The 16,649-nt window shown below is 55.1% G+C and overlaps 1 long non-coding RNA gene across 2 annotated transcripts in view; it reads left to right on the top strand.

Annotated features, from left to right (window-relative positions):
* The window catches only part of LOC116764379, a 54,774-nt gene extending 38,453 nt beyond the window's left edge, over positions 1–16,321 (top strand). For both annotated transcript variants that reach the window (XR_004352863.1, XR_004352862.1), the window contains exon 3: positions 15,685–16,321. This is a non-coding gene — a long non-coding RNA (uncharacterized LOC116764379). The remainder of the gene's footprint in view (positions 1–15,684) is intronic.
* Positions 16,322–16,649: the final 328 nt, after the last annotated feature.

Genomic DNA, 16,649 nt, shown 5'->3' with positions numbered 1-16,649 from the left:
CTGCTCTGCAGGCCCTTATGTGTAACTTCAGTGCTGCTACCTCCGTTACCTTAGCTCCATGTGCTTCCGGACAGTCCGTGAACTCTCACTGCTGTTGCCCCTTTGTCTTTGAGCCCCCATCACTCTATGGGGCTGGGAGAACCACAGGTGATAAACACACGGGCCAATCTGCCATTGCACCGGGAACCAGGCTCTAACTATTCACCCATCAGCTTGCCTGGGACAGATGCCAGCCCCGGGGTCAGAGGCAGGACTGGCGTTGGGGCTTGGAGCCAAGGTTCTGACTCAAGCAGAGACAGGGCTTCAGTAAGAAGTCAGGGTGGAGGGCGGAGGCTCCAGGGGACTGCCAGGCCCGCTTGCGAAGTGGCTGTGCAGGCTGGCCAGGGCAGGGCACACATAAGCTGGGGCTTTGACTACAGCTGGGTGACCGGGCGGGGCTGGCCTCAGAGGGTCAGGAGGCCCGGAAGTAGATGGTAAGCAGCAGAGCTCCAAGGGCCCCAGAGCGGAAGGCAGGGCATCAGAGAAGACCGGAGAGATGGGCTGGTGAGGCCGGTGGGCATGGCAGGCAGTGTCCAGGCACCAGGGCAGGGCAAGTGGCGCCTCCCACTGTGGTCCGGGCTGAGGGTGGGCCCCGCTCTGGACCAGAAGCTCTCTGTCCGTGGCCCCCGGTCAGGATGGGCCGCAGCACCGTGGCCTGGGGGGGAGGCTAGGCAAGGGCCCTGGGGTAGGGTGGAGAGGCTAGTGGGCCCAGAGTCACAGAATGGAGAGAAAACGAGACAGACCCTCCAAGGGCTGGCGAGAGTATCACTCTGGAGGAAGCCGCCCAGTAGCAAGTGGATAAAAAACACATTCCTGGAGGAGCCCAGAGACAAGGGGACTCAGGGGAGGCTCTCAGAGGAGGGCTAACTGAGTCAGAGTGCCATTAATCCTCATCTCTGAGGGCGCCACGTGGGGAGAGGCAGCCTGTGGTGAAGGAGCCTTCAGCCAACGCCATCGCAGGTAGGTCAGGGCGGGGCAGTGCCCAGCAGGCCCCTCTGTCCCAGAAAAGTTGCTGCAGGGCCTGGGCCTCCGAACCCTAAAGGATTTATTTACCCACCAGGCCTCTGGATGTCAGCCTTGCAGGCTCGGAACCGGATTTGCCAACTCGGCAAGATGGATCCATCTCTGGAGGAAGGGCTCACGTTGACCAAGCTCACGTGACTGATTGATAAAATGTCGATTTATCAATAATGAATGTCATACGGACCAACTTTTTTTTTTGGCTGTGTTGGGTCTTCGTTGCTGCACACAGGCTTTTCTCTAGTTGCGGCGAAGGGGGGCTACTCTTCGTTGTGGTGCGTGGGCTTCTCATTGCAGTGGCTTCTCTTGTTGTGGAGCACGGGCTCTAGGCACGCGGGCTTCAGTAGTTGTGGCGCATGGGCTCAGTAGTTGTGGCTCTTGGGTTCTAGAGCATAGGCTCAGTAGTTGTGGCTCTAGTTGAGCCAAGAGCCTGACCCCTTAGCCTGCAAGGGGGCGGCAGGAGACAGTGGGGAGCTGAGGACAGGGCCCTCCGAGGTGGGCCCTCCAGACCGTGTCCCACGTGGAGGAGTCACTCCAGCGTGTACTGGGGGAGCGGCAGGGAAGAGGGAAGGGGCCTTCCAGCCCTGCCTCTTTTAAGTGGCTTTCACACCTCTGCTGTGATCTGTGTGCATTGATGTCACAGCCTAATTCTCAGAGAAGGTTCACAGATGTTGACTCTGAAGCTCAGAGGTCTGGCCAGGAGCCTGGAGACCCAGGTGCCCCTGACTCCACCGGGGAGCCCTGGGCCAGCCCTCTTTCATGGGGAGCATTTGGGCCAGGTGAGCTCTAAACACCTTACAGCCCAAATGTCTGCACGGGTAGTGTGTGTGGAGCAGTTTCTACAGCCCCTGCGTCCTCTCGTCCTCATCTCCTCCTAAGAAACTGAGGCAGCAGCCTCCCAGCATCGGGGAGGGAGCTGGGGCCATATTTCCAGAAGGGCTGGCCAGGGGAACGTGCCAGGCTATTTTTGCCAAAATCTCGGCTTCTGTACACTGGTGCCGAATAGAAATACGAAGACGGAATTTAGGAGGAAAGAGAAAGTGTAACTTTACTCTTTGCCAGGCAAAGAGGGAACACTGCAGCCTAGCACCTCCGAAGGCTGTGCCTGCCACCCTTCTAGAGGGTAGTGAGAAGTTTTATAGCAATAGTTCAAAGAGGGCGTGATCAGCTCATGGACATTTTTCTGATTGGTTGGTGAGGAGGTAAGTGGGAGTCGGCATCATCAACCTTCTGGTTCCAACCGGTCTGGGGTCCACGGCGCTTGTAGGCAGCATAACTTCTCCCACCTGGAGGGTGTTTCGGCATCTGGAAAACAGCTCAGAGATATTGTTGCGTGTATCCATTGATGGGGCCCCAGCACTTTGCCCCAAGGCTGAACTATTGTTCTCTTGACTTTGTTTCTCCCTTGTCTTGCATTCCCTCCCTTCCCTAGTTAACAACTGCTTGAATCTGCCCCTTGGAACTCAGGGAGGGTTATGGAGGCTGAATGAAGCCTGTTTCCTGTAATCAAAGAAATGGGGGACACAGACATCATGTCCAGGAGCCCCACAGGGCCCTGCTCGGTATCATTATCTGTTGGGACTTCCCCGCAGGGCCTGAGAGGAACCAGTGGGCGTCCCTCCTGAGTACACGGACCTTCCACCCGCTGGCTCAGGCCAGGCCTCCCGGCAAGGTCAGCATCCCGTGCGGCCCGGACCCCCATGCGGTCACTGATGGGAGGCCTGGGCCAAACTCTTCTGAGTGGCGAGCTACCAACATGCAGATGGCGTTGGGGAGTGAGAGATGACCTTGCAGCGGAGGTGGGGTAGAGACCACCGCCCCCCAGCCCTGGGTGCGTTCCCGCCTCTGCCCAGAGGGGCCTCGGCTGGCAGCCAGCTTGCCACCTCTGGGTGCAGCCACAAGCTTGAAGCCCGGTGTCTGAACGGCCACAGGGACTGGGATGTCTTTGAGGAATCACAGAGAGAAGGATGTCCAAGCTACAGGAGCCTTCAGCTAGGAAATAAGGCTCCGAGAAAGGCGGTACTCGGACAACTGGACAAACCAGACACTGGGCTGGTTCCTGACCTTCAAACTTCTGCTCTCTGAGAGTTCCTCAAACTGGGGTCCCCTGGGTCTGCTTGGGAGTCTAGGAGTTCTTTACAAAGAAGACCTTTAATTGGGTGTTTGTAACCTAAGAAAAATCTAAAAGGAATACGATTTGCATATTCTGGCTCATCCTGACAAACCTCTAATAAGTGGGGGACAGTCTGGGGCCCAGATCACGTGGGGGCTCTTTGAACCAATGCAGGCTGGTGAGAGAAGGACCCAGAGAAGCTGGATGATGTCATGGCCTCCGGCGGGGGAGGGTGGGCAGCAGGGAGGGAAAGGCGGTCAGCCCCAAAGAGGAGCCAGGCCTACGGCTCTGCAGGTCTGAGGTCTGCGGTTCCCGCCAGCCTCCGGCAGCTCCAGGGCGTGCAGCTCCTCTGACACAGCCCTGTGATTCATGCCTCATCTTGGCTCAGTAACTGGAGCCAAGCCAGAGGCAGAATTTTCTAGGCTGTGTGGCAACAAGATCAGCCATCCTGAGAGAACTGGGTGTGCCAAGGTTGGGGGCGGGGCTTGCAGCAGAAGTTGGGAGGCTCTGAGTGATCCCCAGGGCAGCAGGGACTGTGCAAGAGCCATAAAGAAGAAACCGGCCCCAGACACACGCAGAGCCCCTCCTTCCAGGCACGTAACTTGCATGCCTCCGTTGGGTGCTGCCCGCCTCCTACCCCTTACCCACTACCTAACACGGATCTTCACTCACTGCCCTGAGGACAGCCTTGCAGGGAGGGACAGAGCCAGGCTGACACCAGGAGGCCCACGGGTGGATAGGCAGGTGTCCTCCCACGGCGGGTCAAGTTTCTGCGATATTGGTCATGGATTCTGTTTGGGCCTCTGAGAAGCTGCGCTTTGCCCTGCCCTGGAGGTGTTGACAGAGTGGCCTGGAAACCTGGGTCAGCAATGGGCGAATCCCGACAAGTGGCCCCAGTGCCAGGAGAGACTTAAGAAAGCATGAGCTCAGCTGGGGACCGAGAACCCACTGTCATGACACATCTTGTTTCCGGGCCCGCCCAGAAACCCTTTCTCTGGAGGCAGCGTGGCGTAAAGGAAGGGCCGGAGCTTGGAAGGCTCGCTGTGGGTTGTCACAGAGCCCTCGGTTCCCTGGGGTTTGGGCTGGAGCATCTCGGGGTCTCCCTGGCTGACCCTCTGGCCAGGGACTTCCTTGGAAGCTGGCTGACTCGCGCTGTAACCAGCCCGGGACAAAGGAGTAAAACCCTCACGGTTAGTAGAATCCTTACCACCACCACCACCCCCGCCGCCCTGTCCCCAGGACAGCCTAGACCAGGGCTATTGGTGCCCTAGAGCCACACCAGTGGGAAATCCCCAAAGGACAGGGAGCTTCAAAAGGGGGACAGGCTCGCAACTGACTTCATTTGGAGCCCGGCTCCAAGAGGCTTAAGAAGGCTTTAGGGTTCTCCTGGCAGTGGGTATGAAAATCCCTTTGCTACAAATGCTCTGAAGCAAGTCATGAATTTCTCTCATCCATCCATCCATCCCCACCCGCTCGTCTGGCCCAGCTGATGTCTGGCGAGCATCCTAGCACAGATGTGGCTGCGGCAGCTCCTGGGCTGGAAAAGGAGTGGTCCTGCCAGTCCAGCCACTTCAGCCAGCCCCAGGCAGCACCACAGACTCAGACCTTGAGATACCGTCCACCAGGGATGGAGCAGGAGGCCTGATGAGGACACAACTTACAGCAAGGGGGACACGATTCTGCCTCAGCACAGCCTGGACCTCCGCCCTGAGAGAAGGGAAGGGCCAGGCTGAGGGAAGTATAGCCTTACACCGAGGATCCCAAGTCCCTAGGTAGGAGAAACGCGCAAAAGCTGAGATGAGGAAACCAAGACGTAGAGGGAAAAAAGTGCCTGGCCCAGAGTCACTCAGAGTCGAGGTTGACCCAGGAACCTGGAAGGGGAGGGAGGAGAGGAAAGAAGGAGGGGAAAGACGAGGGGAAGGAAGAGAAAAGGGGGGCTCTGGAGCTGAGGCTGGAATTAGCAGGGGAACTGCAGAGATGTCCTAAGCCCCAAGCCGGCTCGCCTGGCCTTCTCCTGTCCAGAGGTCCAGTCGCTGGGCGCTCAGGGACCCACACAGCCCCACCTTCTCCCAGTGGCTAGGCCTGTGTTCCCGCTGCTGTGTGCGCCTGCCCTCTGGTGGCAGGATCCGCAAGTGCACCACCACTGTAGGATGGATGCGAGTCCATTCAGCACCTACGGTGCACCAGGCGCAGAGCTGGCAGTCAGAGAAAAAGGAAAATGGCCCTGGTTCTGAGAGCGCATGGATTAGGGTGGAAGGCAGAGGAGAAAACAGGCCATGATAATACAACGAGGAAGGGACTTACACTGGGGAAGTTTGGGGTGTTACAAAATAGGGCTGGTTTAAAACAGGACAGCCTCAAATCTGAGAGTAGGAGCCTTTCCCAGCAGGAGGCACCACCAGGTCCGGGAAGATTTTGCCAGCCTCCACTCCGGAGGCCCTAGGCTTCCCAGGAGGGGTGGGAGGGCGCCAGGGGTACTCTCCAGTACTGGTCTGTCTGCGGCCAGAGCCCCAGAGCCAGAAGGGATGCCTGGAAGAGGTTTGTGACCATGTCTGCAGAGGAGCCTTGGGGCTGTGGCGTGAGGGGTGGAGAGGATCCCAGCCCTTCTCCCTGTCTGAGCCCAGCCTCACACTAGAGAGGCCTCGGGGCCAGTTAGTTAAGTACCTGGGCTTCGGAGCCAGACTGTCTGGGGCCTCACGGCACCATGTGACCTTGGGCTATCCCTCTCTCCAAACTTCAGTTTCCCCATCCGTAAGATGGTAGTAAGAAGGCAAGTGCCCACCTCAGAGGGTGACCATGGGAGTTAAAGACACTGGCACAGGAAAAGCACGTGGAACGGTATGTGGCACGTGGTAAGTGCTGTTTACACCGGTCCTTCTTTCTTTTAAAAGTGTCCCCTCTCGGGACTTCCCTGGCAGTCCAGTGGTTAAGACCCCACCTTCCAATGCAGGGGGCGTGGGTTCGATCCCTGGTCAGGGAACTAAGATCCCACATGCTGCGCGGTGCGGCCAGAAGTTTTAAAAATAACTAATAAAAGTGTCCCCTCCCTCGCTCTGATGCCAGACAGTGCCTATGGGGCAGAGACCCGAAAAGAGGTGTTCCGCCCGAGGACGCTGGTTCTGCTGAGCCTGGAACCAAGAGCCGGGCACAGGCCTGGGTGCTGCAGAGACTGTGCCCTGATTCCAAGCGACCTCGTGTGATTCCCCGAGGCCCGGAACTGCTCTCCTCTGGGCAGGCTGCTCTGGATTCTCCCACGGGCCCTGTGGGCAGCTGCAGGCTTATTTCTGAGCTGCATCGTTCAGTTTGCATGAAAGCATTGGCTACAAGCCACACATCTATTGAACTTGTCTTTCTGGGGGCGAGCTCTCAAGCCTCACCACTCAAAGTGTGGTGTCATGCTAACCAGCAACATCGGCGTCACGTGGGAGCTGGTTGGAAGTGCAGACTCTCAGGCCCCGCTCCTGACCTACAGAATCTGAACCTGCATTTTAACCAGAGCCCAGGTGACTCACGTGCTCATTACGCCTTGAGGAGCGAGAGTGTCTTAAGCAACGGGGCTAAGGGGGCAAAGGAATTGCAGGGTGATGCACGTGCCCACTGGGCCTTCCCTGGGCAGCACCCCTGCCAGGGCCCAGAAATTCCAGGGATGTTGGCCAGGTTCATAGCGTCCTGGCTTCCACACAGCCTGGGCAGCGCTGACCAGCAAGTGCTGAGAGGGACAGAGGCACACAGGCCCCTGTGAGCCCAAGTCTGCCCAGGGGGAGTCAGGAATCCGAGCTGAGACTTGAGGGGAAAATTGCAGTTGGCCAGGCAGACGAGTGGCAGAGGGCGTTCCAGGAAAGGGGACAACCTGTACCGATTCCAGGGCTGGCGTTTTCAGAGGAGAGGACTTCGCAGACCTCATCCTAACACCGTCAAGCCCTGGGGCAATCGGAGGCCCACATCCTCTGTGGCTAAATATTTTAAAGCTATAAATCAAGCTCATAAATTATTAAATAAAGTATGTTCCGGACTCTTACTTTGACAAATATGCCTTCACGAGGGCCTGCAAAGCCAGGTTCAAATTTAGAATTTTGGGCCTCCTTGGAGTTACACACCAAAACGTGATGGTGCGGGAAAGCCAGCTTTGCCCGCCCCTTCTGATCCCACCCACCCTGCACCACGAGGACACATGCATATGGGCACACGCGTGCAATCGGTCCAGGCTGCCCATCTTCACACCCCTTGCCCCACAAACAGCTGCCTCGGGTGGCCTCCAGGAGGACAGACCCCAGGAGCAAGCCCTCGGAGTTCCTGGAATTGGAGGAGGGTGACCCTGGGAGGGCGTCTCCTTGACCCCATCGGGGGCACGCCAGCTGGAGAGGCTCTGTGACAACGAAACTATGATACCCTCTATAAGATACACTCTAATTTCAGGGATGTTAAAATGTCAACAAAATGTGCATTTTTTTTAATTTAATTTTTTATTGAAGAATAATTGATTTACAACGTTGTGTTTCTGGTGTACAGCAGAGTGATTCAGTTATGTGTATATAACTGATATATATATATTTTTCATATTCTTTTCCATTATGGTTTATTACAGGATACTGAATATAGTTCCCTGTGCTATACAGTAGGACCATGTTGTATATCTATTTTATATATAGCAGTTTGTATTTGCTAATCCCAAACTCCTAATTTATCCCTCCCCCACTCCCTTTCCTCTCTGGTAACCGTAAGTTTGTTTTCTATGTAAGTCTGTTTCTGTTTCGTAAATATATTCATTTGTGTCATATTTTAAATTTCACATATAAGTGATATCGTATGGTATTTGTCTTTTTCTGACATACTTCACTTAGTATGATAATCTCTAAATCCATCCATATTGCTGCAAATGGCGTTATTTCATTCTTTTTTGTGGCTGAGTAATATTCCGTTGTATGTATGTGCCACATCTTTACCCATTCATCTGTCAGTGGACACTTAGGCTGCTTCCATGTCTTGGCTATTGTGGATAGTGCTGCTATGAACATTGGGTGCATGCATCTTTTTTTTTTCTAATAGATTTTACTTATTTATTTATTTTTTGGCTGCGTTGGGTCTTCATTGCTGCACGTGGGCTTTCTCTAGTTGCGGTGAGCGGGGGGCTACTCTTTGTTGTGGTGCGAGGGCTTCTCATTGCGGTGGCTTCTCGTTGCGGAGCACAGGCTGTAGGTGTGCGGGCTTCAGTACTTGTGGCACGTGGGCTTCAGTAGTTGTGGCTCTTGGGCTCTAGAGCGCAGGCTCAGTAGTTGTGGTGCACAGGCTTAGTTGCTCTGCAGCATGTGGGATCTTCCTGGACCAGGGATCAAACCCGTGTCCCCTGCATTGGCAGATCCTTAACCACTGCGCCACCAGGGAAGCCCCGTATCCTTCTGAATTATAGTTTTCTCTGGATACATGCCCAGGAGTGGGATTGCTGGACCATATGGCAACTCTATTTTTAGTTTTCTAGAGGAACCTCCATACTGTTTTCCATAATGGCTGCACCAACTTATATTCCCACCACCAACAACAACAAAAAATGTGCATCTTACATTGGATGTCCAGCAGCCTTCTGATTCCCTGGCTGTGAGAGTGTTTTTTTTTTTTTTTTTTTTAGATGTTGGGGGTAGGAGTTTATTAATTAATTTATTTTTGCTGGGTTGGGTCTTCGTTTCTGTGCGAGGGCTTTCTTTAGTCGTGGCAAGCGGGGGGCCACTCTTCATCACGGTGCGCAGGCCTCTCACTATCGCGGCCTTTCTTGCTGCGGAGCACAGGCTCCAGACGCGCAGGCTCAGTAGGTGTGGCTCACGGGCCCAGCCGCTCCGCGGCATGTGGGATCCTCCCGGACCGGGGCACGAACCCGTGTCCCCTGCATCGGCAGGCGGACTCCCAACCACTGCGCCACCAGGGAAGCCCCTGTGAGAGTGTTTTTAAGCCTAATGTTGCACTGAATCTATAGGTCAATTTACACAGTATTAGCAATATTGACAAGTTTAAACCTTAATGATGTTATATCTTCTAATCTACAAACAAGGGATATCTTTCCGTTTATTTAGGGCTTTAATTTCTTCAAATGGTGTTTTGTAGTTTTCTGTGTAAAAGCCTTTTGCACTTCTTTACAAAGCCTTTTTACAGTTATTCTCTCTTCAGAGCCTTGAAAACTCTCTGTGAAGTAGAGATCACACTCTGTACATCAAAGATGCCTCAACTAGTAAGTGACAGAGCTGGGATTTAAATCCCTGGCCCGCCAGCAGAGCTGGGCCTAGACTTGCTCTGCTGGGGGCCGCTCGTTCCAGCCCCTAACTGCATAGGGACCGAACATCTCTCCTCTGTCTGGGAAACCTGCTGACCTGGTGACAGTCCCTCTGACTTGGAGGGGGGGTTGGAGGGAGGGACAGGGGCAGGACTGGCATGAGATGCTCAGGGTCAGGGAAGGAGGGTCCAGGGGAGGGTCCCACACACAGGCTACAGGCAGGGAGGGAACCTGTTTGGTTGAAACAGTGTCCCCAGCTCTTGGCTTCCATGAAAACCACCTGGGCGCTTAAAAAGTTCCCAGCGTCCAGGCTCCACCTCAGACCAATTAAAGCCGAACCCTGGGAACAGGGCCAGGGAATCCGTGATCTTAAAGTAACCCAGGTGAGGCTACAACTCAGGCGGGGAACCGCCGGATCAGGTGGTGAAGTTGGCCGTCAGTCCTGACCCATCAGCTCTGCCCCAGCACACACTGAGGCCAGCAGAAGAGTCCAGACTTTAGATCAGACAGACCAGGCTACAGTCCCAGGTGTGGATCTTGGTTCCATGTCACAAGTTCTGTGACCCTGGGTGCTTGACCTCTCTGACCCTCAGTTGATGAATCTGTGAAATGGAGACACGTATACCTACCTTGAGAGATGGGATCTGTTTCTCCTCTTCTTGAGCCTGGACTGGCCTGTGACTGCTCTGACCAGCAGGGTACAGCAGAAGGGACGCTGCACCAGCTCGGGATCTAGACTCACGAGGATTGGCAGCTCCCCCCTCCATGTCTTGGGCCTCTTACCTGACTTTTCAGGTGAGGAGAATATGAGGCTGAGAGGTGACTTGCCCAAGTAAAACTATCAAGCGCTCACTGCTTTCCTGGCTCTGAGGGAGGAAAAGGCAACATCTGGGGCAGCAGATTTGACCATACTTTTGGAGTTTTGAGTCCTGGCTCTGCCACTCCCCAGCTGTGTGACCTTGGGCTGCTAGATAACCCTCTCTGTGCCTATGCCACTTCTTTTGTAAAATGATGATAAATGGTTGCACCTCAGGGCTGTTGCAGGGGTGAACTGAGAGTACCCTGTCTTGACACAGCGGCTAACAGATACTGTTAGCAGGGAGGCTCTGCCAGCCCCGGCCTGGAGGTCATCAGGGGCCTGGCTGCAGCTGTGCTGATCTGGTGGCTTATTTTTGAGGAAGAAGCAGGACCCAGCACGGAAGCGCCTGGGAAAACTGGTCCCCTCTTCTCCCCTCTGGAGACAGCAGAGCCATCCAGGGGGTGTCAGGGTGGGGCAGGATTTCCCCTCTTGTGACAGACCCCCACTTCCTCGGCTTGCGTATCACGGCCAAGGTTCAAGTGTCGGGCGGGGCTGGGGAGGCAGCATAAGTTTTGCCCTCCTTCTGAAGCCAAGGACCCGTGACCCCACCTTTTCCTAGTGGTGAGCCAGATGCCAGGTGGGCCTCCTGGTCCCTGGATGCACGGGTCACCTCCTCTGGGCTCTCCTGGTTCTGAGGCCTGTGGAGGCACATGGTCCTGCCCAGATGTGCCCGGTTCCCAAGCGCCTCGGGGTTCCTGTTCCTCACGCGAAAACCTCAGACCTTCTCTGTGCTTCTCCCTGGTGAGCGCGTCTCCCCGAGCAGCACAGACCACCCCTGCATGGAGTCCGTCTTCTCACTGTAGTGCATCGGTCACATCTCAGATGACAGTGGACAGAATCTGGTGCCAAAAAGGGCCTCAGAGATGATCTGATCCAGCCCTTGATCAGAAAATCATTTTTATTGTAGTCAAATATAACCGTGATTTACCATTTTAACCATGTGTAAGTGTACCGTTCAGTGGTGACTGATTTTTATAGCTGAGGAAACATTCATTCAAATGAAATTCTCAGCAGAAGCCTGATATAAAACTGTCCACGTTTTGTGGCCCGTGAAGGGCTGGGCCTCCACAGCCCCGGCAGGAGCTGGAAGGGAGCAAAGTGCAGGGCACGGAGGACAGAGGCGGCCCTGGCCGTCGTTCCCGCCACCGCCCCTGCTCTCCATCAGGCATTTGGTCCCCTCGTCCTCGCCCTCCAGGCCTGGTCTGACCTGTGAACACCCCGTCCACTCGGGGACTCGTGGCCTGCTCCCCAGTGCCCACTGGGACTTCCAGCCACAGGTCAAGGCACTGTGGACAGTGGCTTATGGCAGGTCTGGGTGATGGACGAGGGGATGCTGGGCCTGAGCCTTCCAGATAGGGACCAGGACGGCGAGATGCTGTCTAAAGCACTAAGGGTGCCCATTCAGTGCCAGGAAGGACCCGCTGGCTGGCAGAGCCGCCCACAGAGGCACAGTTCTGAGATGACTGGGCAACCGTGGGACTGTGCGCTCTAGACACAGGCCCATGGAGGAAGGAGCCTGGCCGTGGGCCAGCCCCCAGGAGCCCCGTCAGGCGCGCTTGGACTGGAAGGGACACATTGGCTCCGTCCGTGAGGTGTTGGCACACTGCCCGTCTGGATGCATTTCTTCTGAGTGAAAAGTGGGTCACGAGTGAACCCCTTGGATGAGGGCTTGCGGTCCTCTGCCCCTGCCCAGCGGCGGGAGGCACAGCGTGAACAAGGCGGGCCCTTCGGGGATGGAGGGAGGGAGGGAGGAGAGAGGAGGACCCTGTGTCCCTGGTGGGCAGGAGGGCATCCAGCTGCAGAAGGAGGCTTTAAGTCAGGAGATGTGATGATTTTGTCCTCCACATAGAGGGCCCACACGCTCCCCTCCTTCCAAAGGCTTGAAGGAGGAAAACAAGGAATATAGGAGACGTTCTGTGAAGAAGAGTAGATGAACAAAGCACTTACAGTTCAGATGAGAAGCCTCCAACGTGAGTGAGCACATCTGCAGCCTGAAATCCCACAGCTGGACGGTGAGGTGCCGGAGCTACCACCTCACATCCTGCCTGCACCTCACCCAGAGCGAGTGCTGGAACTTCGCAGAAAGGTCGCGGAGGGGGGAATTTACCGCGCAGAGGTAGAGAAGCAGCTCCCCGACGTGCGTGGAAACATCAGCCTCATAGTCACTGGAGTGACCTCCTGCAGGAGGAGACGGGAGAGGGGACAGGAGAGAACAACCTCCTTCCCTGCAACAGAAACGTCTTATCTCTTCTGAGAAGGAAGCTAGAGAAAAGTGGGCGCCAGCTTTTCCCACTGAGGGGAAGCCCAGCTAGTGAGAAGCGGGGGGGATGCGGACACCAGTCGTGGAGGCAGAGGCCCGGGGCCGTGGATCAGCAGGTCCCCGGGGCAGGAGGCCGCTGAGCCTCCAGGACTGAGGGACCCGGCTCACTTGCGGGGGTGATGCCACATTCGCAGCAGCAGCCCCGCGGGCCCAGAGACCTTTACCCGTTTTCTCTCCTGAAAGCAATTTTGATCAATAGTTTTTAGTTTAGCTGCTGTTACTTAATTGATACCGCACCTGCTCTTATTGAAGTTTAATAGAATTGTGTTTCCTAAGACAGTGTTCTTCGAAGATGGATGATTTTGATATAATCATTACGAATACATTATTTCCACTTCATTGGACCCTCTAGAGCTAGATGGGATAAGTATTGCATTTTGATTGAAATACAAGGTCCACTATTACTTAACCTGTAATTGAACTTGGACACGCCGAGATGGAGTCGCGTGAAAAATAAATCCATTTCTATATTCTGGGGAAAAAACCGGTGAGAGTGGGCTCCTGCCCAGGGTGTCTACTGAGGGGCGCCCTGAAGCCCCGGAGCTTTTCCACGGATTTAACCCTTCACGTTGCAGGTGGGGAAACAGAGAAGCGATTTCCCTGGGTAACCCTGGGAAATTCACGACAGCACAGGTACGAGCGCCATGTCTGTTTGTTTCCAGTCCAGCTTTGAGCCGCGAGTTGCTGGAGAAGAATAGGCTTCTCGGCCCCCACCTGTAATTCTAAGAAAATTTAATCAGCTTCCTGCTGCTTTACAAAAAGAGCCAGCTCTTTCTACCTGTTTGCAGCCTGGCCTGATGTTACCTTGGCAACAGCTGTCAACAGAAATATTGCCTCCCCTCGGGCCTGTCACGTCCTTTATACCAGACATGTGTGTGCCCAGGTGAAGGGGCAAAGCAGTTGGGCCTCGTAGACCCGGCCTCGGGGCTCCTTTCCGCTAAGATCTGCTTACTTATAACCCAAAGGACATTTGTCCTAAAAACAGGATTTCCGTGCTCGCTTGGCTAGTTTTCTTTTTATACTCTATAAGGACTTAATGGGGAGAACCTTGCCATTTGAAGAGGTTATTTTTAACAGCAGTATTAGCCTGACATCCTAAAAATGGGATGTTACAGATCAGTAGGAAAAGCCACCGGACCTCACTGTCCAGAGGAGAAAAGGAAAGCCTCTCCAGGAGAGCTGATTGCCCAAAGTCTGTGTAATTTATTGGCAATGCAGGACTTGAACTTGGCTGGAGTCCCGGTTGCCTTTTAGGGGTTTGGCATTACTGCAGGTCTGGCTTGCCGACAGCAACGCTGTGTAGGTACCGTCCTCCCACGGGATGGGCACAGGCTTGTTCGTGGCCTTTATTGAGATGGAGGCACATTCTGGGGGCTAGACCCTGAGTCATCTTCTGGGAACCCTGTCCTCTTGCTCCCAACTCTCCCTTCCCTTGTCTCCCAACTGTCCACCACGGGCTGGAGACCTGGAATCTCTAGGGTTTGGGCAGGGGACGGACTGAGTGAGGTGGGCAGGGTGGGGCTGGTGAACTGGTCATCTGTCCCCACTCGGCCTGCACGACACCTGGGGCTGGAGCTTTGTGTCTGTTCCTTCTCCCCTCAGTCAGGATCCGAGGTCCGTTCTGCTCCCAAGGCCCCTCCTGGACTTCCACAGGCTCCATATGCGCCCCTGGCGTCTGGCTGCACCCCCCAGGTAGGAGGGGGAAGGCTTGACCTCTCCCCTCTTAGGTCTCCAGCTGGGCCTGAGGATTCAACTGACCTAAGACAGATTAACAGGAGAAAAGCATGCAGATTTTTACCTGTACATGGGGGCCCTACAGGAAAACGAAGGCCCAGAAATGTGGCAGAACCTAAGTGCTTATATACTAGGTTGGATGAAGAAAGGAAACTGTGGAAAAGGAACGAAAACATCTGGGGAGGCTACAGGAGGAGAGTTAGTTCAACAAGGTCCATCTGTACGCCATCCTCCCTGGCTTGACTCCATGTCTCTGATGAGGAGTGTTTCTTCCTCCTGAAACGGGACCCCATTTTGATCTGCCGGCAGCAGGGATGCTTTCTGCGGTTGGGGACATGTGACGACCCACAAAGACCCCTTCCTGGGGGACACATATTAAAATAGGCGGGAAAGAAGATTTCCAACTGCCATCATGGTCTGCACCCCTGGGGAGCGCTGTGGACCCCGCTGTGGACCAAGGACGGGCACTTGTTCCTGGTCACCCAGGTTACCAGCTGGGTTCCTCGTTTTACTAAAACGCTCACCTGTTCGCTGTACTGCCTCCCCGCCCCCCCCTCCAGAGTGACCTTATGTGCATGGTTGACTTTTCCATGACTTTCAGGATGCAACTCAGGCAGCATCCCCCCTGCAGGCAGCCTTGCTCTGAGCTAAGACAAGATGTGCTACAGGGGAGGGATGGGTGCAGAGAGTCGGGCTGAGGTTACTCCAAAGTCACACTTCAGATCCCATCAAACCCTTCATTTGGACTGTTTGGAGGGGCTCACTTACACCAGTATCCAAGGGCTGTCCTGCTCAGAACACCTTCCCCCTGCTTGTGCTGGAAAAATTTTGCTCTTTCTTCCAGAACCAGTAGCTGAGGAGCCATTTCCATGAAGTTGAGTTGGGTTCCAGTACTAGACAGAGGTCCTGTTTTGGCTTTCCGTCATGAGTCCCCCTTTCATGTAGAGTGGTCCCCACTTCCTGCCTGCCTCCCGCTATGGGAGCAGGGAGACAGAGTTCCCCCTCTTCTGCCCCTGGCTGCAGGGCTTGTGTTGTGGTCCAGACCGTGACTGTGTCATCAGTGGTGGAGGTAACCGTGCTGGGGCCCAGATCCGGAGATGCAGGCTGTGACAGCAGCAGGTGTGCCTAGGTGGTGTGACAGCCGCGGGTCTGCCTAGGTGGTCACCACTGCCTTTGGCTGATCTCACTGGGGGTGATTTCTGCCTCTGCCTTTTAGCTTCCTATCTATTCTGTGAGCCTGCAACGTCCTTCAAAAAGTAACAACAACAAAACAGAAAGCAAAACCAAAACAAAAGCCCTTGTTTGCTGCAGGCGGTCAGAATTGATCTCTGTTTTTGCAGCCAAGAGCCCTGATGGATGGAGAATCCTGCCCGGAACTCTGGGATCCCGTGTGCTTCTCTGAGGTGGTTCATACATGCAATGCTTCAACAGTAATAATGGCTGATTCCTCGAGCCCTTTCTGGGAATTGGGACCTTGACAAGAGTTCTCGCATCAGTTATCGGAGGCCTAAGATCTACAGTGATGTCCGTGGGCTCTGATGGAGCAAGTGGAAACGGACCAGAATTACTGGAGGATTTCCCAGCACGACAGTGTGTAGTGACGCGCTGCCTGGGTGCCTAGATCCCCCCGTCTGAGTCCCAGGGCGAGAGTGCTCAGTCCCCAGCGGCCAGGAGGTCAGGTCCTGTCCCCAGGGCAGCCTGCATCTGTGGTGCCGAAGCAGTGGCCAGGCATCCTTTGGCATTTCTTCCATCGAGGAGTGAAGTCTGCATCCCCTTCCTTGAATCTGGGAACATGCTGGGACTGCTTGGCTATGGATCACAGCAGGAGGAAAGCTGCCCAGGTGTCTGCGCCGAGCCTGGAGAAACCAGTGGCTTCCGTATGGCCCTCGTGGTGCCCTCTCTCCGGGAGCCCTGACCGCCCCATGAGAAGACCAGTCGTCTTGAGTCGGCGTGGCTGTGGTCAAAATAAACAGTAGATATGGCTCAGGGCTGTGTCTTCTGTTTTTGTTTATGTCGCACTAAGTGTGTTTGTTGGCCCCTCCGGGGGAGGAGGGGGAGATAGGATGGGGTGTGTCAGGTGTCACAGAGGGCCTCAGAAGCCAGGCTCAGGCCTGGGGACTTATCCTATTGACAAGAATGAGCCTGAGCAGTTTCTGAGTGGCGGGTTGGGAGTGATCCCTGTGGCTCTGAGTGGGAAGGTCACGGGGCCGGGGCAGCAAGGGCCAGGAAGCCAGGTGGGGCCACTGGAGATCTGGGGACACGTCTGCAGAAGAGACCGGGAAGGAGGCACCTCTTCCCTGAGCTG

The sequence above is a fragment of the Phocoena sinus genome, chromosome 13, assembly GCF_008692025.1.
Source record: "Phocoena sinus isolate mPhoSin1 chromosome 13, mPhoSin1.pri, whole genome shotgun sequence".
In the NCBI taxonomy this organism is placed as follows: domain Eukaryota; kingdom Metazoa; phylum Chordata; class Mammalia; order Artiodactyla; family Phocoenidae; genus Phocoena; species Phocoena sinus.
This window is presented reverse-complemented; position numbering and strand designations above follow the sequence as displayed.